At 50.7% G+C, this 24,120-nt stretch overlaps 1 long non-coding RNA gene across 8 annotated transcripts in view; it reads right to left on the reverse strand.

Moving 5' to 3' along the window:
• The window catches only part of LOC137444358 (uncharacterized), an 88,446-nt gene that overhangs the window by 38,532 nt on the left and 25,794 nt on the right, over positions 1–24,120 (reverse strand). For 6 of the 8 annotated variants that reach the window (XR_010988133.1, XR_010988131.1, XR_010988132.1 and 3 more), the window contains 2 exons: positions 15,116–15,304; positions 8,309–8,520 (listed from right to left, as the gene is read on the reverse strand). This is a non-coding gene — a long non-coding RNA (uncharacterized lncRNA). Of the gene's footprint in view, positions 1–3,516; positions 3,639–4,246; positions 5,293–8,308; positions 8,521–15,115; positions 15,305–24,120 lie in introns of those variants that run through there. The other 2 variants (XR_010988130.1, XR_010988129.1) reach the window with 2 other exon arrangements.

A 24,120-nucleotide genomic window follows, 5' to 3' on the forward strand; every position in this document is an offset into this window, starting at 1 on the left:
AACTGTTGTTCCAGCAGCCCCTCAGGACATTACGTTCTCCACAGAAAGGCTTGGGGACAAAGAGCATCTTTTGAAGGCTCTCATTACTTCTGTGCCATATTTCCCCATCTGATAAGGCTATCTGTGAAGCTCCCAGAGGAGATGGGTATCTCCTCACACACAAATAACTCTGGCTACCATTACCTCGATAGGAACCTTCTGTGATGCACGTCTGGGAGCACAGAACTGCTTCAGTGCTACCTTTGGGGAAACACTGCCTCATTGTTTCTCACCTGTCTCATTTTGACTCTAATGAAGACTATTTTGTGTACCAGCTCTGCCCTTATCTCCCTGCAATGCTTTTTCTTTCTTTCAGTAAGCAGTTATAATTCTGTTTTGCTGGTTTACTGCATCTCCCTTTGGAATCAGTGTGAGGCCAGAGGTATTGCACATGAAAGAATCATTTATGTGATTTTGTCAAGCAGCACAAAAGGCAGTTTGTGGATTTTTTGGATTTGCCTAAGCCCTGTGGTGTTTTTTTTTTGTATATATTTCTTTATAATGTTTCAGAGTAGACCAGAAAGTAAAAACTGTGCCTTGGAAACTGAGCCAGCCCTTGCAGGTTGGACCCCGGGGCAGGCTCTGTAGGCATAGCGCACAAAGCTGGGGAGGGGTCTGGAGCACAGCCCCGTGAGGAGAGGCTGAGGGAGCTGGGGTTGCTTAGCCTGGAGAAGAGGAGGCTCAGGGGAGATCTTCTTGATGTCTACAACTCCCTGAAGGGAGGTTGTAGCCAGGTGGGGGGTTGGTCTTCTTTCCCAGGCACCCAGCACCAGAACAAGAGGACACAGTCTCAAGCTGTGCCAGGGGAAGTTTAGGCTGGAGGTGAGGAGAAAGTTCTTCACAAAAGGAGAGATTGGCCATTGGAATGTGCTGCCAGGGAGGTGGTGGAGTCACCATCACTGGATGTGTTTAAGAGACTAGATGAGGCACTTGGTGCCATGGTTTAGTTGATGAGATGGTGTTGGGTGAGAGGTTGTACTCGATGACCTCCAAGGTCTTTTCCAACCTGGTTAATTCTATTCTATTCCTACATAGGTGTGGTGGTTTAGGCTGGGTGCTGGCCCGGATGCCACTGCACATAACACACCTGGGAGGTCCCTACGGGTGGGCCCAGCCCAGGGGGTGGTCACAGGCAGGTAGTCAATCCCATAATGCCCTGCTCCCCTATAAAATGCCCATGCGGGGTCTCCACTTCCTCTTTCGTCCCCAGCTGCAGCCTAGGTAAAATGGTGTGAGCCACCTCCCTTGGGCCTGCCCAGGAAAGAGCCCTGGGGGGGGTTTGGGTGTACCCCCAGGTGGGGATGGGATGTCCTTGGGTATGTTCTGGGATCTCTCTCTTTGTCACGGTGCTTGTGGTTCTCTGTAAAGCTTTCATTGGTGTTTGTTTTTTAAAATTGTTTTCCTATTTAAACTTTCCATCACTTTTGCAATCCCTTTGTCTGAGTCGTTGTTTCTGCCTGTGGTGGGGAGGGGGTTTGCCTCAACCCATTACAATAGGTCTGAGCCTGTGCTGAACCATGCTCCCACCACCACCCAACATCAGTTCTGACTGATTAACAGTTGTCCAAGGACAGAACTGGTGATCCTGGATGGGCAGGCTCCAGCTAGATGAGAGCTGAGTCTCTTGCAAGCCCATGTGGAAGAGGCAGCCATTCTTCCCCCATACAAATGGTCCATGAAGGAGGCTGTGAGCAAGAGGCCAGCTTGGTCAGTCATGAAAAGGCTTCCATGGGAGCAAAGCCTCTGTGCCACACCACAGCCCTACCAGCAGGGCTGAGATGTGCCCCCAGCCTCTCAGGCTCTTTGCACAGCCAGAGTCAACCTGGTTCATCAGTCCAGAGTGCAAGGGGCCCAAGCAGGCTCATGCTCCCAGGCAGCTCTGCCTCTGGGGCTCACAGCACTTAGGTGTCTGAGCATCACCTCTGTGCCCATGGGCACTGCCCATACACAGCCTGCAGCAGGACACTGTTCTGGGAAGAGCCCAGGCAGAGCCATGCCATGTAGCAGGTTCTTGGTCTCCTGCATTCTCCAGACTCACCTCACTGGCTGCTGTGGTCTTGACCATTTTTTTACTATGCAGTTGGAACTTCACATTAAAGGGCAAAAGAGAAAACACTCTACAGTGCTGACAGAAAATATCTACACTTCTCCACAGAAGGTGTCTGAGACCAGGCTAGGCTAAGCTTATCATGAGCCTTAGATCTCTGCATGTGGCTCATTCCAATGAAGAATCTAGGGCTAACCACAGCAGAGAGAGAAATAGCTGAGGACACACAATGCAAGAAGAATTTCAAGCATTCACCACTAAAATGCAGTATATATTAAAAATTCTGTCAGTGTTTACTGCTGAAGTCAAGAACATCCCTGGGTTTGGGCTTTGTTCTATATTTCATGCAGAGTTCAACAATAAATACTCAATCAAAAGAACTTAGTTTGAAAGTTCAGACACTTTTAAGGCCCCCTCAAAAGGAGTCTAAACTGACTTCTGAAAGCAAAGAGCCTCTCACAACACTCAGAGTGCACTGAGTTGTTACTACAGATCACAAACCTGCAGTGTACCTGCAGAGCCTGCTGCACAGAGTGGCTTAGGAAAGTCTGAACCCATGAAGAACACTTTCAGGGAAGCTACCTCACAGAATCACAGAATTATTGAGGCTGGAATAGACCTCTGAGATCATCAGGTCCAGCCTATGACCTAACAGCACCACACCGACCAGACCATGGCACCGAGTGCCACATCCAGTCTTCCCTTAAACACCCCCAGGGGTGGTGACTTCATCACCTCCCTGGGCAGCACATTCCAGTCTCTAATTCCCCTTTCCATGGGGAAGTGCTTCCTAACATTTAACCTAAACCTCCCCAGCACAGCTTCAGGCTATGCCCTCTCCTCTTGTCACAAGTTGCCTGGGAGCAGAGCCTGACCCCCACCTTACTACAACTTCCCTTCAGGTAGTTGTAGAGTGTGATAAGGTCCCCCCGAGTCTCCTTTTCTCCAGGCTAAACACCCCCAGCTCCCTCAGCCTCTCCTCATCAGACTTTCCCTCCAGTCCCTTCCCCAGTCTGGTTGCTCTCTGGACCCACTCCAGCATCTCAAGATCTCTCTTGCAGTGAGGAGCTCAGAGCTGCACACAGTGCTTGAGGTGAGGCCTCACCAGTGCTGAGCACAGGGGCAGAATTCCATCCCTAGTCCTGCTGGCCACACTGTTCCTGACACAGGCCAAGATACCATTGGCCTTCCATGCCAGCTGGGCACACTTATGTTCAACCAGTTGGCAAACAGCACTGCCAGGTCCTCTCTGCCAGGCTGCCCTCCAGCCACTCATTCCCCAGTCTGTAGTACTGCATGAGGTTATTCAAGCTGCTCTCATCCAGCAGGGATGAAGCCCAGCATGGACCAAGCCTGAGCACACAGGAGCCACAGCTTCTCTGGCTCCTGGCAAGACTTCACTGTCAAAAAGAAGCAGGGCTTGGACTCACCCAGAGAGGCTTTATGTGGCCACATCCAGCAGGACCAGAAGCTGCTGCAGGGATGGCTGATCCACTTCCACGGCACTTCTTGGACCTCATTCACAGCCCAGCTGCAATCACCCCCATAAGCCCTGGGTGGGGAAATGTTTGAGTTCAGCAATTCATGCAGAACTGTCACCATCAGCTCTGCTCATTAGTTAGTGCCACCAAGAACAAGAGTGTGGTTGTGCTTCACTTCTGGGTGGGCATCACTGCAACTGGGACATGGGCACCGTGACCAGCTCTGCTCTCTGGAACCCTGCAGGGACTTCCAGGACAGGTTTCTCTGTGCAAGGTGAGAAGCCTCTCACAAAGGGACCCTTCACCCATTCCCCTTGTCTCCTTTTTTGCTAAAACAGGAATCTAACATACTGGGGAGCAGAAGAAGACAGCATTTGGGGTTTTCTCCCCCCTCCTTGTTTAAGAAGTATTTAAGGAATGTGAAGGCTGCCTTGATTTGCCAGAGGGTCTCTGGGGGCCCTCAAGGATGTTGCTGTTCTCATTGCTTCCTCAAATAATTGCACTGACATTTAGAACTGGAATTTCTCATCTAGAAATGAGCTATTATCATCCAGAACACAAAGCCCTCAAACCACACACTTCCCTGCAGTGGTTAAATCTGTCCTTTATTTCTCAGAAGCCCAGCTCCTTCCTCCCCTTCCTGCACAGTTCACACAGGGAATGCTCGCTGGTGACTCACACAGAGCTGCACCCTGAGCCAGGGGCACTGCTGATGCCACCCAGAAGGTCCATCAGAAGTGATGTCAAGAGGATGGGTACAGCCCTGCCTCGGGCTTGCAACTCCCCTGGATGGAAAGAGAGAAGATATGAAAGGTGTTAAACTGTTCACAGTGAGAAATGAAAGAAACCTATTCCAGTGGGAAATAGCTGCCTTTGAAAACCAGATACATCATGTAGTGATAGGACTAGGGGGAATGGAATGAAGCTGGAGGTGGGGAGATTCAGGCTGGATGTGAGGAGGAAGTTGTTCCCCAGGAGAGTGGTGAAGCCCTGGAATGGGTTGTCCAGGGAGGTGGTTGAGGCCCCGTCCCTGGAGGTGTTTAAGCCCAGGCTGGATGAGGCTCTGGGCAGCCTGATCTAGTGTGGGGTGTCCCTGCCCATGGCAGGGGGGTTGGAACTAGATGATCCTTGTGGTCCCTTCCAACCCTGACTATGATACATATCTAATTGGTCTGAAATGCCCCTAACCCCTTCCAGAGTGTGCTGCTGCTGCAGGACTGGGGCTCTAGCTGGTGTCACCACCAACACCTGAGACAGCAAACAACAGCTAATCCTGACACTAGTTTTGTGCTAATGACTGGACCAAGATAACCAGAGGCTCTGGCACGCTTCCCATTTAATTCAATTAACTCCAGCCAGGCCTGTAGTGAGAGCACCAGGCAGAACAAGAGCAAGCCAGAGGCCAGATCCCTGGATTCAGATCCCACACACCACAGAAGTCCACTGGCACTTTCCAGTATGGTTACCAGCAGCCTACCCTGCTCTTACCTGCAGGTCGAGGCAGATGATTCTGCCCCTCTATTCCACTCTGGTGAGACCTCACCTGGAGTACTGCATCACTATTTGAAATTCCAGGTCATTTCTCTGGATCACAAAGAGCACATCAGAGCAGCAGCAGAACCAGGGGCTACAACACCAGCTCTCTGCATCCCCACACTCACAAATCATCTGATTCTGCTCACACCAGCAGCTGCTTTGTGCAAACAGCAGTGAAGAGGAGGAGGAAACCAGAGGCTGGTACAGGTCAGGGCAGCAGTGCCAGAGCCAGGGCAACCTGAGGCCAAACCTGAGGAATGTGCAAACACAGTGACCTTGGTCAGACCTTTGTGAAGCTCTGCAGGCCCTGTCACAAAGCACCTACAGCTAACTTGGCAGGTGGGCCACTCCTGGCTGCAGTGTGCAAGGGGAGGATGCCCTGTGCTGCACAAGGAACTTCCATGATATAACTTCTATTTCTACCCAAGGAAGAAAATCAGCAGCCCTATGGACCTTAACCAGGCAAGAGAATTCACACCTCCAGTGCAGTGAGCAACTCACCACCTTCACACCCTGCTAGCACACATCTGCTCTTGGTGCAGCTGTGCCACAGCAAACCTTCTGTCAGTGCAGGCAGGGCCAAGGCTGTACAGTGATCCTCCCAGGCCACTGCCACCCTGCAGAGTATTTAGCAAGCCAAGCTACAAGACACAGTCTGCCTTTATCCAGTGGATGGAAAACCCTGCCCTGGGCTCAGCTCATCAGGTTACACTGCAGAGGGGCTACTTTTGGCAGCCCCCAGCCCCAGGCAACAGCCCCAGGAGCAGAGGCAGCACAGGAGCACAGCCCTGGGCTGCAGCTCCTCCACACAAACCCTGTCAAACAGCCTCCCTGCAATGCCTCACTGAGGGGCTGGCTTCTGTCAAAGCAGTGACCACTCACTAACTAACAACCAAACTGTCAGGTCCAGCTTAGAGGAATGGCAGGAAGGGTTTTGGTTTGGAACCTCTGGATGTTGATAAACATGACAAAATTAATTAAACTGGGAGAGTTGAGCTGCAAGGACAATTGGCACATCCCCTCAGCTGATACAATTTCCAGGTCTGTGTGACAGCAAAACCAAAACCACTTTCCAAATATTTGCCTTTTGGTTTTGAACCTCCTCCTTCTACTGTAAGCCCTGACGTGCTGCAACACATTTGCCCACTCACATTATTCAGGGGAGAAGTTTTGAAACAGAGGTTTGAATAGAGGCTTCCTCGGTGGCACTTTTGAAGTGTTGTGTCTGGGATCACCGGTAAAAAAATCCCTAGAAGGCTGCAGGCTGCCAACACAAACAGTATATTTAAGGCTGGGGGATTATCCTTTCCTTGACAGGGCTGTGCTACACAGCACTAGCTGTCATACACAGTCTGCTAGCAGCACTTTTGTTTGAAGTTCAGTCCAGCACAAATAATGCTCAGACAGGCCTTTTTTTTCCCCCTTCTCCCTGGAAAACAAAGCCTTCAGACCTTTAAAAGGAGCTGTGAGGACTCTTACGTGACCACCATCTTGGATGTATCTCTGTCCAGACACAGGATGAGCCAGTGGAGATTTCTGAAGCTTCAGAGAATTTTGTTTCCTTTGTGGCAAACCTGTAATGGCATTGCTGTGGCCTGTGTGGGCATCCCCCAGCATGGCTGAGAGCAGGAGGAAGAAATGCAAAGCCAGCTAACAGGACAGTGTCCTGCCTGCAGATTCTCTGCAAATAAAGCTCAGCTGCTCCATGTCAGCACCATGCTCTGAAGTTAGAAAAACTGTGCTGTGGGTCCCACTCATTACAGACTGTGTGTAAGTAAACCTCTCTGTGCAATGGAAGCTTCTCCCATCCCATGGCTCCAAGGGATGGAGGTACTGAGTGCTCCTGACAGGACTTTAGGCACTTGTCTCCCAAGTAATCCCACCCACATCTTCTTCCAGAAGGGAGAAAACCTCCCTTTGTGTCCCAAGTCTGACCATGCCCAGGTGTTCTCCCTAGGACCCTGGCCAGGCACCACTTGGACAGGAGTGTAAGAGCCACAAGGGATGGGGCAGGGAGACAAGAGCCCTGCAGAAATACCTGAGCTGCCAGGAAACAGCTGCAGATGAAATCCTGCCCCCTGGACAGTCTGGGCTGGCACTGGGGTCCAGAGCAGGGCTGTAGGGAACAAAGCACGTGAAATCCAGATGAGCTCTGGGCTGCGCCAGCAGCAGGACAGAGCTGAACATGCTGCTTCCTTCTGCTCCAACCCCTCCATCCCAACATATCCTAGGGGACACACAGCAGAGACCCACAGGTGCCTGCTGCCCAAGGGACACTTCTGTCCCTCCTCACAGGCATGGGCCCAGAGCAGTGCTCTATCATCCTGAAACTGGCAGCCTCCTTGCTTCAGGCCTGTGAGTCAGTGACACTTAACAGACCTGTGTTAGACAAACTTATAGCTTTTATCAAACTGGGGGATAGCCAAGGTGAAATCATCCCTGACCAGGGCTGCTGCCTTTAAAAGCCTTTCCAAATGGTGTCTGGGTGCCCCTGCTGGGTGTCAGGTTCTAGGAGCTGGCTAATCCACCCAGAGCAGCTGCGGAGCTGCATCTAACACCACATCACCTGCTTCACAGAGAGAGCTGACAATAGTCTTAGCATGAAACTAAAATTAGAGGTTTAATTGAGCTTTGGAGTCACTGAAATCAGTGACACTTCAGTAATTCACATCCCTGATTTTTCTTGACTGAAATCATCATCAAACCAGCTCCCATTTATGCCTCCCCCTGCTCCCCTGCACCCCCTGCCTTGGTAGCGTGGCACGCCTCACACACCCGAAGCCTGTCTGGCACCTCTGCCAGGCCTCTGGGTGTTCCCAGCAGCTACTGTAGCTGGGACAGACCAGGAAGGGGATGGTGTGTCCACAAACCAGCAATCATTTTACAACCACGAGGTAATATAATCACCAGCAGGTCATGGGAGCTGTCATTGCGCGTCACCAGAGCAGGCACAGGCACAAGACACAGAACATCAGAAAAGGACAAACAAATCCACACGCAGGATGAGGACAGAAGGCGAGGCGAGATAAGAGAAAGAGGAGAGGTCAGGTTATCCTTTACATGCCGAATCTCCACTGCACTGGAGCTGAGGGATATTTTTAGTGCTGAGTTTGAGAGGGAAATGAGCTGTTTGCTCATTTGCTAGGGCCATTCAAAAATGAGAATTCAAGAATCAGAGGGAAGGAGCAGGCTGCAGGCTGCTCACCTGTGAACACACATCAGATGTGTGCAGGAGGAGCCTCATCTGCTGTCCTGCTGCCAAGGCTGAGATGGGATTCCCCCTCCAAGTGCTCTGCTCCACAGGACAACCACGTCAGTGCCACACATCCTGCCTCAGGCACAGCTTAGGTCAGAGGCTGGCTCCAGAAGTGATCTCCTTTTTCTGAAGTCGTATTTCTGGGAGGTGGTTCTGGTCCACTGGAGTGGAGTGGAAATCGAAGGAAAATTACAGGTTTCTGTAGTTCTTGGATAATTTCATGCAATTAACTCCTCACATAACAAAGAATTACTATATATAGCCTGAAAGATAATAGATTGACATTAATGTTATTTTCAGAAGTACTTCCTCCCCGAGAACTGGGCCACATCTAGATCCAGGTAAGTTTCCTATTGCATTGCCAGCACCTTCTGATGGGGTGTCCACAGCTGCAGGGAAAGACAGCAGCCCGGCCCCCATGGTGAAATGCAACAGTGTGATGTCACTTGGTTCTGGGTGGAGGTGAGTCTGGGTGAGATGTCAGGCTCGTGCTGCTGCTCCCCATGAAACAGGGAGATGCCCAAGCTAACAAGAAAGGAAGAAAGAGCATCTCCTCTGAGCACCAGCTCAGGGTGTCAGTAGAATACAGGGCCAGCCTTTATGAGCACATCTTGTACAGCAATCAGATCTGTTCAGGTACACAACAAGACCTCTTGAAGGCAACATGAGCCTCTCCCCTGACCTCACCAGGGCGCACCACACATCTCAGGCAGAGGTAAACACCCTATTTAATTGTACCTGCTTAATTGTGTCGATTGAGGGTGCTTGCTGTTCTTCAGGATGCAGAATAAGCAGACCTATGACGTTGGATGTAACAGCCTCAAAGGCACAGTGCTGAAGCAGCCAGCAGTGGCTCTGCTTCCTTTGCAGAGCAGCAGCCTCAGCCCCGCTGTGCGGCGCATGGCAACGCACAAGCTCTCGATGCAAGCACCCTGCCTGTGCCCTGCTGCCTCCAGCATGCCTGCAATTTGTGGGAGATTGCTGAGGGTTATTTTTAGCTCATTGTTCTGTGCATTTGGAGTTTCTGATCCATAAATACAGCTCCTCGTGGTGGCACATTTGGAGAAGCCACAGGGTGCTCCCACCCCCACTGGCACCTGAAGCCTCCGGTAGCTAGTGGCACTGAGCTGCCCAGCACTCCTTGCACCCTCTGGCTCCTCACAAGAGTCTCCCAGTTCTGTTGTGACCCATGTGGCAGGAAGGGCCAGCTATGAGACCTGTTCTTTTTGTCAAGTGGGATCAAGCCCTGGGCATGCTGGGCCCCTCTGGCACTGCTCTGTCAGCTGTGTGCAGCTTGCTGCCGCCGGCGCTTGCCTCTCTTCCTCCTTCCTACACTTGCTGCAGGCACGAAATGTTCCCAGGCTCCCACGGCCATCCCCTGGGCTATGCCAAGTCCATATGCTGCTGTCCCCTCTCACATGCATTTCCAAAGAGCCAAAAAAATCCCTCCTCAGAGACACCCTTCTTTGTGCACAGCCCTTCCAGCAGAGTGAAGGAACCTGGCCAAGATGGCCACAGGGACACACCGTTGCTCAGCAAGGCTCCACCTGACATTCGGAAGTACCAAGTATGTTACTCTGGTGTAACATAACCAGTTCTATTTCTAACACAGAAGAGCTGGACTTTTTCTGAAGTGAAATCTTTTTACACACTTCTACTTTGAAATTCTCAGTTTGCCAGGAACAGAAAAGCCCTTTGATAGAATTGCCAGGGTTGGAAGGGACCTCAAGGATCAGCCAGTTCCAACCCCCCTGCCATGAGCAGGGGCACCTCACACTACAGCAGGTTGCTCACAGCCACAGCCAGCCTGGCCTTAAAAACCTCCAGGGATGAGGCTTCTACCACCTCCCTGGGCAACCTGTGCCAGTCTCTCACCACCCTCATGGGGAAGAACTTCTTCCTAACATCCAAGCTGAATCTCCCTACTTCTAGTTTTGCTCCATTCCCCACAGTCCTATCACTCCCTGACACCCTAAAGAGTCCGTTTGTCTCACCATTTTTATCAGCTTTCAGGGCTATGATAGAGGATTCTGACTTTATTCTATCAATCATCACTGAGCCATCAGGTACCTGCAGCTCTCCCAGTGCCCCACTGTGGTCTTCATGGATCTGCCAGCCTCCAAGCCCAGCTCTTCAGGTGATGTTTGTGCTCCCAAGGAGACCATTGTCATGTGGACCAAAGCTTTACTTAAAGCTGGCTGCAAAACACAGACCACTCTCAGCAGGTATTTTGAACACCAGACTTTGAATGATGCTCCCAAGTGATGGGCAAGTTCATGTTTTAAGGTGGCATCACATTCAGCATCACAAACAGTTGCTGCTTTAAACATCACCAAACCAGGTGTCCCCTGAGGGGTCGCCACATGCAGGAAGATGCCTGACAGCTCTCCGGGATGCTGAGGCACAGCCAGCATACACAACTGTGCTCGGAATGAAAGCTTCAGCTTTGGGCTGGAAACGTCTTCTCCTGAGCAGCAGCAATTGCAGCTCTCATCACAACATCTCACCCACAGCTGAAGATCCCATTTCAAGAGTGACTGAATGCTACAACACAGAACTAAACACTCCCATTCACGGCTCTTCTCCCTTCCTGTCTCTTAATGCACGTGAATTATCCTCCCTAACAGCTACTTCTCCGTCAACAACAGGCACAACATCTTTCCCAAGGCAAAGGGGAAATCCCTGCAAGTATTTCTGGTGCTACTTCCAGCCAGAAATAACAGTAATCCGATCCACGAGTGAATTCCATTTCTGCTGCTGAGTTCGTTTGTACAAATATCTTTGCTTTGAAAAGGTTTGGCAACAGCCAGGCACAGCCTAATTTTACTTATAAAGTGTGAATCAAAGATGATTTCCAAGTTCCTGAATCACAGAAAGGAAGTGTCTGTGGCCTCCCTTATCAATTCTGTCAAGAGAAAACATCACAGTTCAGCTGTTTTAGATGCAATTTCAGACCTTCTTGCTGCAGCCCTGCAGATCCCCACCTCCTGCCACCCTAAGACCTTCCCCCAGCAATGTGGCCAAACCCAGAGCCTCATCTTGGTGCCATGGTTTAGTAGTCATGAGTTCTTGGGTGACAGGTTGGACTTGATGATCTTTGAGGTCTTTTCCAACCTTATTGATTCTATGATCTTGGGACCCGGGAAGCTTTCAGTCTTACTCAAGTCATCTGTTGTTAACAGGCTGCATTACCATGAGCAAAACCTAGCCTGCAGTGTTAGACAGTTGAGCAAATTCTTCATTTGGCAGAAACCAACAGCTGCTCTGCGAGAGAAATGGGTGGCCAAGGAAAGGGCAGAGCCTCAGGGAACGTGTGCAGCAGTTTGGCTCTTCTTCCTCCAGGCCCAAAGCTTCCACAACTTCTGAGATGCTGCTCATGGCTACCTTGGGTCAGCAGCCTGGCTGCAGGGCTCACTGACAGAACCCGAGGTGATGGGAGCTACTCTGCTCTGTGGCTGGCCAGCCCCCAGGACACAGGGGCTGCCACCCACATGGCTCACCAGGGTGCCAGGGCCAGAGCTGCTGCCAGGAAGCACTCCCCTAATGTTTTATCTCTTCATTCACCGCTTGACAGACCTGATCTCCCCCAGCCTGGCAGGGACAGTGCCAAGGGCTGGGAGTCTTTTATGTGCCTTTACAGCACCACCACTCATCACTCTCCAGCCTGTAACAGACCATTTCACTGCCCTGCCCCACCACAGGTGACCACCACCAGACTTCTTTCACCATGTCCTGAGGGTCTGCAGATGACAGGCATAGTGTAAAAAACATTAAACAAGGTTGAGTGGAGGATCCTCCATCTCCCAGTCATCTGTGGGATGTGGCCAGTGAATGTATGCTGAATTCTCCCATAAAAATCAGTATCAGGCATGCCTGATCTTGTCTAATTATTTTTGAACACTGCCACTCCACAGCCTGACATTTAATCTTCTGCACAGCTCCATGGTAGATCACAGCCATTTGTCAAACCAAATTGTTCCCTGACAGGCTGCAGAGACATCTATTTGCCATCTGCAACCTATTCCTCAGTTTCTGGCACATATTTTCAGTGCTTTCCTTTGAAAGCTGTTTCAGATTTCCATGGGCTTCTTCATAACCTCTACTAGGAAGGCCTCACACGGTCTAATTGTTGACAGCTGCACCAGGAGAAGTGTTTTATGTTCCTTTTGTTGTTCCTCTTGCTGCACACATACAAGTTCCTACATTAAGGGCTGCCTGGCTGTGGAACACGCTCCAGGAGATGTGGAAAGCAGATGATGTCTTCCAAGAGTGGCTTACTGGGAGGATCTAACTTTTCATTAAGTTTTACAGAAGTAGCTGCAGCTCCATACATTAAATCCAGCAAAAGGCATCTGAGCAAACAGGTGTGAAGCTCTGAAATCAGAGATTATTGCTAAGCAAGTACAGAGTTCATCAGCAGAAGGACTATTTGTAGTGTGCTCAGATAAAATCCAGTGCTAGTGACATTTTGGTCAGAGTTAGGAAAGCTTGCACAGTTGTATTTTCCTGCTGAAGCTCCAGGGCCAGCAGGATCCCTCTCCCTGACAAGCTCCCTATGAACAGGCCAACAGGCAGGATGGTGAGCAGGGGGGAGGCTGAGAGAGGCTGTGGGACCTCTCCTCATACCTAACTAGCAAATGGGGCCACAGAAGCAGATGAGCATGGTACAGGCAGTGTCTGTGCCTCTGACCCACAGCCCAGCTGTGCCATGACTCCTGCTGCCCTTGATGCCCTCCATGTTCACAGCAAGTCTCAAAGCAGTCAGACACATACCTAGATGCAAAAGCCTGCCTTGGCATGGCAAAAGCCAGCATTAATGAAATGTGCAGGTCCTGGCCTCTGTGACTCTTGACTCTCAAGACCCTGTGAGTGAGGTTTCAGTCAGTACAGTACCACATGAGAAGCACTAAGCTGGACAAAAGTGAATCTCTCCTTTCTCTTTTGAGGAGTTTGTACTTTCCTTTCATACTAAGCTAAAATCCAATTAAACAAAAACCTCACTGCTGATTATTTCTTGTTTCCAGGTAGAAAAAGGACTGCAAATACCTGCAGAAGATGTGGTACCTGATTGTGCATCGAGGAGATGTGAGTGTGGTAATACTCTGAAAGAAGAAGGCGGCTGGGGCTAGGCTGTTCTCTCTTTTCTGCCAGGCTGAACTCAAATCTGAAACATCTGCTCACAGAGCTTGAGATGAGTTCTCACAGTCAAACAACATGAGCACCAACTCTTCCTGACATTAGTGCAGAACAGTTATCAGTTCAGCTTTTTGTGGAAATCTCAGAATCCAGACACTGCTGATCTTCCCTGCAAGCACAGAGTGGCAACGTGTTTTCTCTACCATCAAGTCACTTGCAGAGAATAATTAGCACTTCTTACTAAAGCCTAAAATCTTTGGGTTTTTTTCTTCCTAGAGCTCAATTGTACACGTTATCCTTTAGGAGCTATTCAAAGTGGCTGGTACTGGCTGTATAGAACATATCTCAGGCCAGCACAACTGGCACTCAGACTGTCTTAATTCAGCCTGTTATGAATAAAAAAGAAAATACTCACTTGTGAACATGCACCACCACTATTACAACCATAATCTACAGAGCAGAGAGTGGAATTTCAGCTGAAAGGACAGAATTCACATCCACAGCTGGGTTCAGGGCTCACATCCCTCATGGCAGCACAGGCATGGAAGCAGAGGGCCCCATATGCTGTGCAGGGCTCAGCTCTCATGTACCTGCAAGCCTGTGCTCACACAGAAACCTCCCCTCCAGCTCTGCAGGATGCAGTGAGCTCAGCAGCAGTGCAAATCCAGCAGGAAGCCCCAAGCACTGCCCAGACCTTCTGCCTGCTTCTGCATCTCTGCCACAAGCTCTGCCAGCAGCCCTCTGAGGAACCCCTGCATCTGGCACGTTCTGGAGAATGGACCCCTCCTGCCAGAGGAACGGGTTAGAGTTCAGCTTCTGGTGCTGCTCCCCGTTCTGTTCTTGCGTGGAAAGGTCTCTTGCTGTCCCTGCTACTGCTCTCAGACCCTTTGTCTGCTGCGTCTGTTCAGCCAAAGGCGAGCGGGGACTGTCCCAGCTGGGGGCCTGAACGGTGCCCATGGCAGCGAAGTGGGTTTGAAGTAGGGGGGCACAAAGGCTCAGAAAGAACGGGGGGGTGTGTGGAGAGGAGGCCAGGGGAAAATCCTAAAAAGAGCAGCAGACGCTACCGGCAGGCTGCTCAGCCTGAGCGGGGAGGGCTGCCCTAGCCGCTAGTGCCTTCTGCTGGTCCACCGGCAGGTGGAGCCCGGCCCGCGGCAGCTCCAGCGGCTCTCTCCCGCCCGCAGCGGCGCAAACCTGGCACCGAGATGATGCCCTCAGCGCTGCCGGGGCTGCCGCCCGCGTCACCGCTGCGGGCCCTGCACAGGCACCTGGCATTCTCCGAGACTTGCAACGGACAAAGACGTTCAACCACAGCAGCACCTTTCCTTCTGGGCAGCTCCGGGCAAGGCCCCTCCTGTCCCTTGCAGACCATGCCCTCGGCGGCTGCGGCACAGGAGAAGGCAGCTGTGATCTCCCTGACAAGCCAGGGCTGGCAGACTCTGCTCGCCACCTTCAGAGGGACACATGGATAACAACTGGATTGTGTGTGAGCACTGAAGGCTACAGCAGCCAGAGGATTTGCTAGGAGCTGAAGGCCAAGGGACCTGCGGCCAGTTTCTCAGTCACCACTCACAGCAGCCCACAGGTAACAGCAGGAGAGAGGAGAGGGACACTGGCACTCACCTGCATCTCTGCGAGCTAGGAAACATCACCAGTGCCTGTGGTCGATCTTCTCCCTTCCCCCATCTTCATGTGCTGCTGCAGCTGACCCCAGCAAGGCCCTGCACAGACACAGAAGACCTTCCTGGTGTGATGCACCACAGGACCACAACTACAGGGCACAGCTTCCTTAAGACAGGGCAGCCAGATCTCCTGCAACAACAGATGACAAATTAAATGCTCCAGAGAACTCCAGAAAAATCAGGCTACTCTCTCTTCCTTGCTGTTTCTGTTGTTCGTTTGGTTTGGGTTGTTTTTGGTGGGGGTGGTGTTGGGGTTTTTTCAGTTGGGTGGTTTGATAACACACCATGCACATCCTGCTTCCTTCTGCTGCGTGCCCAAGAGTGGGCTTGGCTTTAGACAAGAGGAACCACGCACTGTGACTGCCAGGGAAGGACATCTTCAAAGCCAGGGTCCAAGCTGTTATTCTCTGCAGGCATGGGCTGCTATATAAGCAATACATAAAACCATACTCTGACTTATTTTAGATTCTTTGAAGAAGATTTCACATTAAGCAAGTAGGAAAACTGAGAATATTGTAGAGTTACATGAGATGCTGGAGATGATATTTGCCAGCAAGGTAACTCAATATACATCCATTCTGGCATTCAATAATTCAAGAGAGGCCCCCAGCAGTGAATTATCAGGTGATTATCTCTCAGCAGCAGCTACCCTCAGCCACAAGAGAAGTACCAGCAGCTGCAGAGAGGCACTGGCCACCACACATCACATCTTCACTGTCAGGCACCAAAATACAAGCAGGCAGGACTGTCAGCAGGACTGCTCTGTAATTTCTCTGACCAGAAGTTAACAGGAGAAGGGAGGCTAGACACCCATCTCTGAAGGTGGGGGCTCTCTGCTATTGTCCTAGTAATGACTGACTTTCTGAATTAAAAACCTTACCCTGCCCCTAATTCTGCTCAGATAAAATGGTTTGGTCAGACAGGAGCCATGCTTCAGCAACTAGGAATGGGCAGATTCAGACTGGATGCTAGGAAGTTTTTCCCCATGAGGGCGGTGAGAGACTGGCACAGGTTGCCCAGGCAGGTGGTGGAAGCCTCATCCCTGGAGGTTTTGAAGGCTGTGAGAAACCTGCTCCACTGTGAGGTGTCCCTACCCATGGCAGGGGGGTTGGAACTGGCTGATCCTTGAGGTCCCTTCCAGCCCTAACAATTCTATGATTCTATGTTTCAGCCCTAACATAGCAAAAATCTAGGTAAGGATGTTTGGTCTTTAATGAATAGAGGCCAACAGCTGACAAATTAAATACTTCAGAGAAGTGAAAATTAAACAGTCCTGCAGTCACGAGCACTGGCATATGGAGAGCTGCCACGGAGCTAAGAATAGAAGTGTCTACTGCAGCAGAGAGGGAGGTCCCAGTGTCCTAGAGCCAGCCATACATCTGGGCCCTGGGAAGGCAGCCACAAGGCAATGTATGCTCAGCAGCACACATTTGCTGCCTTCCTGCCAGCTACTCCTTCTCTGCAACCACAGGCTGAGGGCAGCAGCCCACAGGAGTCAGGCTGTGCTCTGCCCACCAGCCTCCCATTTCCCTGTAGCCACACGGCCCAGCTCTGCCCCACTGCTTCACTCGGGCCACCAAAAGTGGACAACTGGCTCATTGGTCACACATCTGCATATTCTGGACACCAGCCACTTTTCCTGGTTACTTCAGGTATCTATGAAGAGCATAAACCCACCAAGGGACAGAGTCTTCCTTGTTTGCTCCTGACTCCTGCATGATCTCCTTGTGTACAGTGGAGCCATGGTGCAGGGAACTGGGAGGAGAACCAGAGTCACTATGTGGAAGATAAACAGAGCAGGCAGATACTACTCACAGCCAGAGATGAGAAATGATTTACAAACAGGTGGTTCTGCAGCAAGTCAATAGTGTTTGTGTAAGGTATTCACCTGTTAATGACTGATAGAGGAAAGCAAACTGGGATGGTGGAACTGCAGACAGACAGCAGCCAGGCCACTCACCTCCTTGTTGTCCACAGAAAGCCACCCAAGCAGAGGCAGGAAGACCAAAGCATGGGATGTGCTACAGCAGCCAGATCAAGTATACACTAGACTGCCCAGGAGAAGCACCCTCATGTGAAACGTGCATCACCCCACACCTGTGGCTGTCTTGGAGACGACAGACAAGGTTGATTCACAGCACTCCTCCTGAATAGTGCCCTACACTCTGTAATGCAGATAGCTGGCAAGAGATAATGGGCACTAAAGAGCAAAAGTGAGATAAAGCACTAAAGAGAAGAGGGAGATAAAGTGCTGAAGAGGAGATATGCATGAGTGCATGCACACAGAGATTGGAGCACAGGCTCCAACAGAGAGCAGAGGCAAGCTGTGCCAGCTTCAGCACTGAATTGCTGCTTCTCTTCCCCCAAAATCTGGCCAAGGTACTTCTGGAGCCTGTCAAAAGGTACCAGGCTGTAGAAAACTTTTGGCTACATGACTACTGAGCAAGCTGGATAATAATAGTCAAACTGAGTGGAGACAGAGCAACTTTGCTGCTGTTGAGGGTCCATCAGCCTAGAGAGGCAGGGTGAAGCTCCTGCTCCCAAGAAAGCAAGAGGAAGGGAAACCCGAAGAAGTTTCTTGGCTGTCTGCTTCTGATATCCACTCCCAGGGGTATTTGCTGGCTCCAGCTGATGCAGCCCTGTTTTGGGTGATGACTACAGAAGGGATGATTAAGGCACCCTTACCTCACTGACCAGAAAAAGACCCAAGTGCCTCAGACTGACTGAAGGGGATTTCTGTCCAGCTGTTCCTTTCACAACACTTGTGCACACAACAGCCTCAGGAGCTACCAGCACCTTCTTCTGAGCTTGTGCATAATACAAACTGCTTTTCAGTCAGGCTTGACACTTGTTGCCTGTAACGATGGCAAATGCACCCAGCGCTTCTCTCTCCAGAGAAACCTGCTGGTCTTTACTAGCAACTGTAGCCAGAACAAAGCTCAGAAAGAACAGGTGAGTTCTGTTTAATGTTTCAGGGCCTCCTGGTCAGACCTGTTAATATCAGAAGCCAAGAGACCCTCTGACACTTGTGTGTTTTCTGGCAGCTTCCAGCAGATACAGCTGCCGTGTGCCACCTGAGTAAGGCCTCCACAAGCAGCACTTAGCTTACAATTCCAGCCTTACAGAGACTTCACCTATCAGTGCTGCATCATCTCTTGATAGAAGGTGGCTTTTCTATCATGTCTGATGGGGGAAAAGGGCTTCAAAAAGCTCAGAGATGCATCAGAGGAGTTCACTAGCCTACTGCTCATGTCCATTTGAGCAGCACTGAGTACAGGGAACCTAATGGGAGAGATTCCTCCTGGCTGGTCAGGTTTCTCCACCCATGAGGAGGAAGGGGATGGCTCTTTGTCCTCACCTGATATACAGGCTGCTGTGGCCAGGCTTGTCACCAGCCACAATGACAGGAAATTCTCCTGAAGGCCTGCTCTTTTCTCACCACAGGACACTGACCACAGCCACAGGAAGATTTTTGACATCAAGAATGGTGTCCTGGCCTACTCTATCCACTGCTCAAACATTTCTACCCACTTTGGTCCCTTTATGCCCTTCTCTTCTGCCTCCACCTTTGTTCTCCATGGTCTCCGGCCCCTGCTTTGGTTTGAGCAATGTGTGATAACAAGCAAGATGTGAAGGAGATAAGCAGAGGGAGTACTGAGAGGGCTCATGTTGTCTTACTTGTTTCATGCTTCTCCTGGGAAGGTGACACTTGACCACAAATGGCAATGGTGCTGATCTCACACATGGCAGCAGCTTATAAATGAAAATAGCTGCAGCACTGACAGCATGCAGGCCTCAGAAAAGCAAGGTGAGGTGGAACTGGCTCGTTCATCCATGACAGGAAACATTCTGCCCCCCATTACCAGCACAAACCTTGTCTGCTTCAATCCTTCTTTGCAACTCACAATACTCTACACTGGGGGCACACAAGGAGGCAAACCCACAGTTTTCCTTTGCTTTCTATGGGAGTAGCTCAGAATGCCATCAACCTCCCCCAGCCTCTCTGTGCTCTTTGTGTACTCCAAAGCCTTCAGCTGCTCACCATTGATCCTAGTACAGCCTGGGGATGTACCAACCTTCTAAGTAAAGCAAGCTGGTCACCCAACAGTCAGCTGCAGCAGAGACTGCAGGACAGGCCATGTGCCCAGGGCCAGGAGAGGTGCCCGTGCCAAGAGGGGCTGTCAGCCAGCCTGCTGCAGCCAGACAAAACCTTCCCTCATCTACCCACAGCCAAGAGCAGCAGAGTGAAGAGGTGAGGAGGAAGGGGAGCCAGGCCTCACAAGTACATGTACAGCACTGTCTTAAGCTACCATTTTAAAATTACTTTTCTACTTTATGGCCCTCAGCACAAGAGACAAAATGGATGTGAGATGCAGCAGGTAAGCAGTGTCTCTTTCAGCTCCTCATGCATTTACACCAAAGCAGAGCTTGGACCAAGGACACCCTGCAGGAAGTGATAGAAAAGAGGTTCAAAGCTTCATGTGCCCTTGCAGCCCAGAAAGCAAATCACATCCTGGGCTGCATCAAGAGAAGCGTGACCAGCAGGTCGAGGAAGGTGATTCTCCCCCTCTGCTCCACTCTGTTGAGACCACAGCTGGAGCACTGTGTCCAGTTCTGGAGCCTCTATTACAGGAAGGATCTGAAGGTGCTGGAAGGGGTCCAGAGAAGGGCAATAAGGATGAGCAGAGGACTGGAGCTGCTGTGCTCTGAGGACAGACTGAGGGAGTTGGGGCTATTCAGTCTGGCTCTGAGGAGACCTAATTGTGGCCTTCCAGGATCTGAAGGGGGCTACAAGAGAGCTGGGGAGGGACTTTTTAAGAGTGTCAGGGAGTGATAGGACTGGGGGGAATGGAAAAAAACTAGAAATGGGTAGATTCAGATTGGATGTTAGGAAGAAGTTCTTCCCCATGAGGGTGGTGAGAGACTGGCACAGGTTGCCCAGGGAGGTGGTGGAAGCCTCATGCCTGGAGGTGTTTGCAGCCAGGCTGGATGTGGCTGTGAGCAACCTGCTGTAGTGTGAGGTGTCCCTGCCCATGGCAGGGGGGTTGGAACTGGCTGATCCTTGAGGTCCCTCCCAACCCTGACAATTCTATGAAAAGCTGTTCTGACAGAACACAGGTTGGTTTGGAAATTACAAGTAAAGAGCACTGAAGTCTAGCAACTTTTTTCAGAGGTACCCTAATTGGAAAATTCCTGTGGCACTTTACCCAAAATAAGTTGGGCTTCATAATGCTTATCAGGAGAAGCTTAAAGCAGCCAGGGGTTGCCAGGGGGAAAGCAGCATTTGCAGTAATGAGCTGTCCCTTAGGCCCCAACAGCACAAACTGGAATTTACTGTAGCCTACCAGCTGTTCCAGATTTCTTTCTATCCTACATTATACACAGCATGGAGGTTTCAGCAGCTGTAATTTCACTTCATGCAGAATGTGATTTTCTTCCACACATCAAGCACCAGCTTGCACAATAACCCAGCAGTCCCACAACTAGGCTCCCACTTTGAGAGGTTAGAGCAAAGTCTCCAGCCCTGCTCCTGGGGTGTCACAAGTACCAGGTATTTGTACAAAAGAACATGCTGCAGAATTACCCCAAAGCTGGGAAGTGCATGTGCAGCTTGGAAATAGAAAAAACCAAGGGGCAGAGATTTGGTAAAATCTTGGCCACCAAAACACAAGAGCAGGAAAAATAGATGGGCAAAAATCTAACTTCAAATCAAGAGAAAATGCATATTACTTTTAAGGATACTAGTTACACTTGGGCCTTGAAAACCACTTGTAGAGAATAAAGCAGCTAAGAGGTGCCATGGCTTTCCTCACCACTCAAACCCAGTGTAGAGCAGCAGCTTTGCTGGTTTACTTTCTGGAGCTCCTTAGATTCTTACATAAGGAGACAACCACATCAGACACCTCTCTCATGACCTGCCTCTCCTCCTCTCTGTACTCTGGCCCTCTCTCAGCTGAGCACTTCCTTTCTCTTCTGACTTTATGTTACTGCCAGTCCTGGTTTTCCTCCCAGATGGCAAATAGTCATCTCCTGGCTACCTTCACTTGCAAGCAGCAGCAAGCCTTCTGCCTTGCTCTGCGCAGTATTCAAGCAAATGACAAGGCTGAAACTCACTGCTAACCATAAATGCACCTGATCCACTGAAAAGCTGAGGGACCAAGCTGGCAGGACAAGCTGTTCCCAGAGGTCTCAGCCCCATGGGTAAAACAGAGCACCAGTTTTAGGAGCAGTTCACATGGCAGACAGAGGTTGCACGTTCAATGGCAGATGAACACACAACCAACACTGGCTGCCAATAATTTCCATGGTGGCAGAGATTTATCCTGTAGTGCTTGATATTTGAGGGACATGGCTTAGCACCAGCCATGCTACAGTTAGAGGATGGTTGGACTCCATGATCTTAAAGGTCTTTTTCCTACCAAAACAATTCCATGATTCTAGTGCTTCTATGCTTCTAGTGCTCAACAAACCTCAGTTAAAACCAAGATCAGAACACACTGGCATACATGTAGAGAGGACAGAGACCTAATAGCAGGTTTCCAGTACCTGAAGGGGGCCTACAGGAAAGATGGAGAGAGAATATTTACAAGGGCCAGCAGTGACAGGATGAGGGGCAATGGCTTCAAACCAGAGAAGAGCAGATTTAGATTGGATATCAGGAAGAAGTTCTGCACCATGAGGTTGGTGGAACACTGGAAAAGGTTGCCCAGGGAGGTGGCTGGGGCCCCTTTCCTGGAGATACTCAAGGTGAGGCTCAGTGAGGACCTGGGCAGCCTGATCTAGTTGGGGATGGCCCTGCTGACTGCAGAGGGGGTTGGACTGGATGACCTTTGGAGGTCCCTTCCCACCTGGACCATTCTATGATTCTGAAACCCAATCAAAAGACAGAGACACAAAGTCACCTCTAACTGCCACCCTGAGAAGGAGGCCAAGGATGGAGGAGAGAGGCCTCCCTCTAGCCATCACCCTGCTCCTTCCTTTTAGGGATTCTCACTTCAGTAAGCACCCCCTGTCTGGGCAAAAGTCAGGAGCTCTCTCACCAGAGGCAAGAGCAAAGGCCAGCAGGAGAGCATGCAGTGCAGAGCCACGAGTCTCAAGTTACTTGAAGACAGAAGCATATATGGGAAAAGCCTCTGCATTAAACCGTGGGTTATAAAAACCAAACAGTTGTGCCCAGCACTGTGATCAAATGCCATCCTTATTCCATCAGAGCTGAAAATAGTGTGAGTAACAAGGCAAACAACTGTAAAAATGCCAGGCTGCTGCCAAGGAGCAGGCATGGCACTGTTTCGCTGCACTCGGGGCGATGGTGGTGCCGGTAGAAGGGAAGCCTCCATTGTGATTCAGAACACACTGAGCTGAGCCTTGATGCAGCCAAACAAGAGCTCCAACAGCAAGCTGCACACTGCAGAAGGATCCACAGCATTAAACCAGGCTGGCCCCAGGTTACTGGCAATGCCCTCACTCACAGCTTAGCCAGCCTCTCAAGAGCACCCTGAGCTGCCAGCACACAGGCAGCAGCCCCCTTATTTACCCAAACTGCAGGAGAAACCCTGGGGTACAAGTTCACAATCCCCCATCTTCCCAGATCCTCTGGAGTTCCTCCGTTAAGCCCAGGTGGTTCTCCTATTTTAGCTGTTGGCTGCACTGGCTTTGTTAGTGCTGGAGGCTGAGGCTTTGTAGCAAGCCCTGGGAGCTGGGTACATTCTGTTCAGAGAGCCAAAGGCACTGAATAACCACTCACATTTGCATTTGCCTAAACATAGCCTAAAACATACTGCAAGCAAATAGCAGGGGTAGGTTTAGCACTGGAGAACACAATTGAAAAGCAAAACACCCATCAATAACTTGGTACTTTTCCAGAGAGACCAGAAAAAGGCCAATATGAATCAGAATCACCCAAACGGTATTTTTGTATTGCAGCAAAAAAAAAACCCAACCAACCCCCCCCAAAACCACCAAAGAATATAGTTTGAGATGTTTGCCAAGAGCTCAAACTCCTATTTTTAACCAGTCAATACATGCCATGAGCTTATCTGCAGATAAGATAAGCTACTAAATGCCGTTTCTGGGCTTTAGACTTTTTGCTACAGACGTGTGCAATCTCTGCTGCCGCCCGAGCCTGGCTGCTTTTCTCTGCAGCAGCAGCAGCAGGGCTGGCAGAGGTAGCCAGGCTGCCAGCAGAACTGCTGCATTATGAATCAGATCATGCTCACCAGGCAAAGGAGGCTGTAGCGTTCGGGGTGGGCTAGAGAGAGCCCAGAGACTTGGGGGTGCTATTCTCGGCGTCGCCAGCGATTCGCCGCATGACCTTGTGAAAGTGACTTCATCATCACATACATCAGCTTGTCAGCCTCTTGGTGTGAGACATCAGTGCTGCTGCAGAGCACCCCAGAGGCTGCTTGCCTCCAGAAGAGAAGGAGGCAAGGAATTGGACTGTCTGAAAAAGCAAAGGAAATAACATGGTGCTTCTGGGTGCTGCCTGCTAAGGCAGTTTGGAGTGTTTGGAACAAAGGCTCCAACCCAAGCAATAAAGGAGGAATTAAGACATTAAAAAAGGAACAGAACAGCAGCCCCTTGCAGCTATTTTGTCCCTGTGGACGTTCGATGAGGCAGACTACTGCAATGAAACGCCTGGGAGGTGTCTGGATGCTGCAGAGGTCGATGCCTCTGATCTACCTGACTAGATTGATCCTCATAGCATCCCTGTGCAGGGCAGCAGGAGCCAAGCGCTGTTCGGTGTGGAGATGGCTGTGGAAGACTCCCCCGGTTAAAGACAGCCGATCTGGGGACGGCTGCCAGCAGCTCCGCCTGGTAACAGCTCAGACACAACCTACTGGCGGAGGAGAGATTCCCACTCCCAGCCCACGCAGCAGCCCGCCCCAGGCAGCGGCTGGGGAGCGCGGGCGCTGACACAGCCCTTGCCAGCAGGCCCCTCAGCCAGCA

The sequence above is a fragment of the Melanerpes formicivorus genome, unplaced genomic scaffold (genome assembly GCF_026170545.1).
Source record: "Melanerpes formicivorus ecotype bairdi unplaced genomic scaffold, bMelFor1.0.p_v2 SCAF_12, whole genome shotgun sequence".
Classification (NCBI taxonomy): domain Eukaryota; kingdom Metazoa; phylum Chordata; class Aves; order Piciformes; family Picidae; genus Melanerpes; species Melanerpes formicivorus.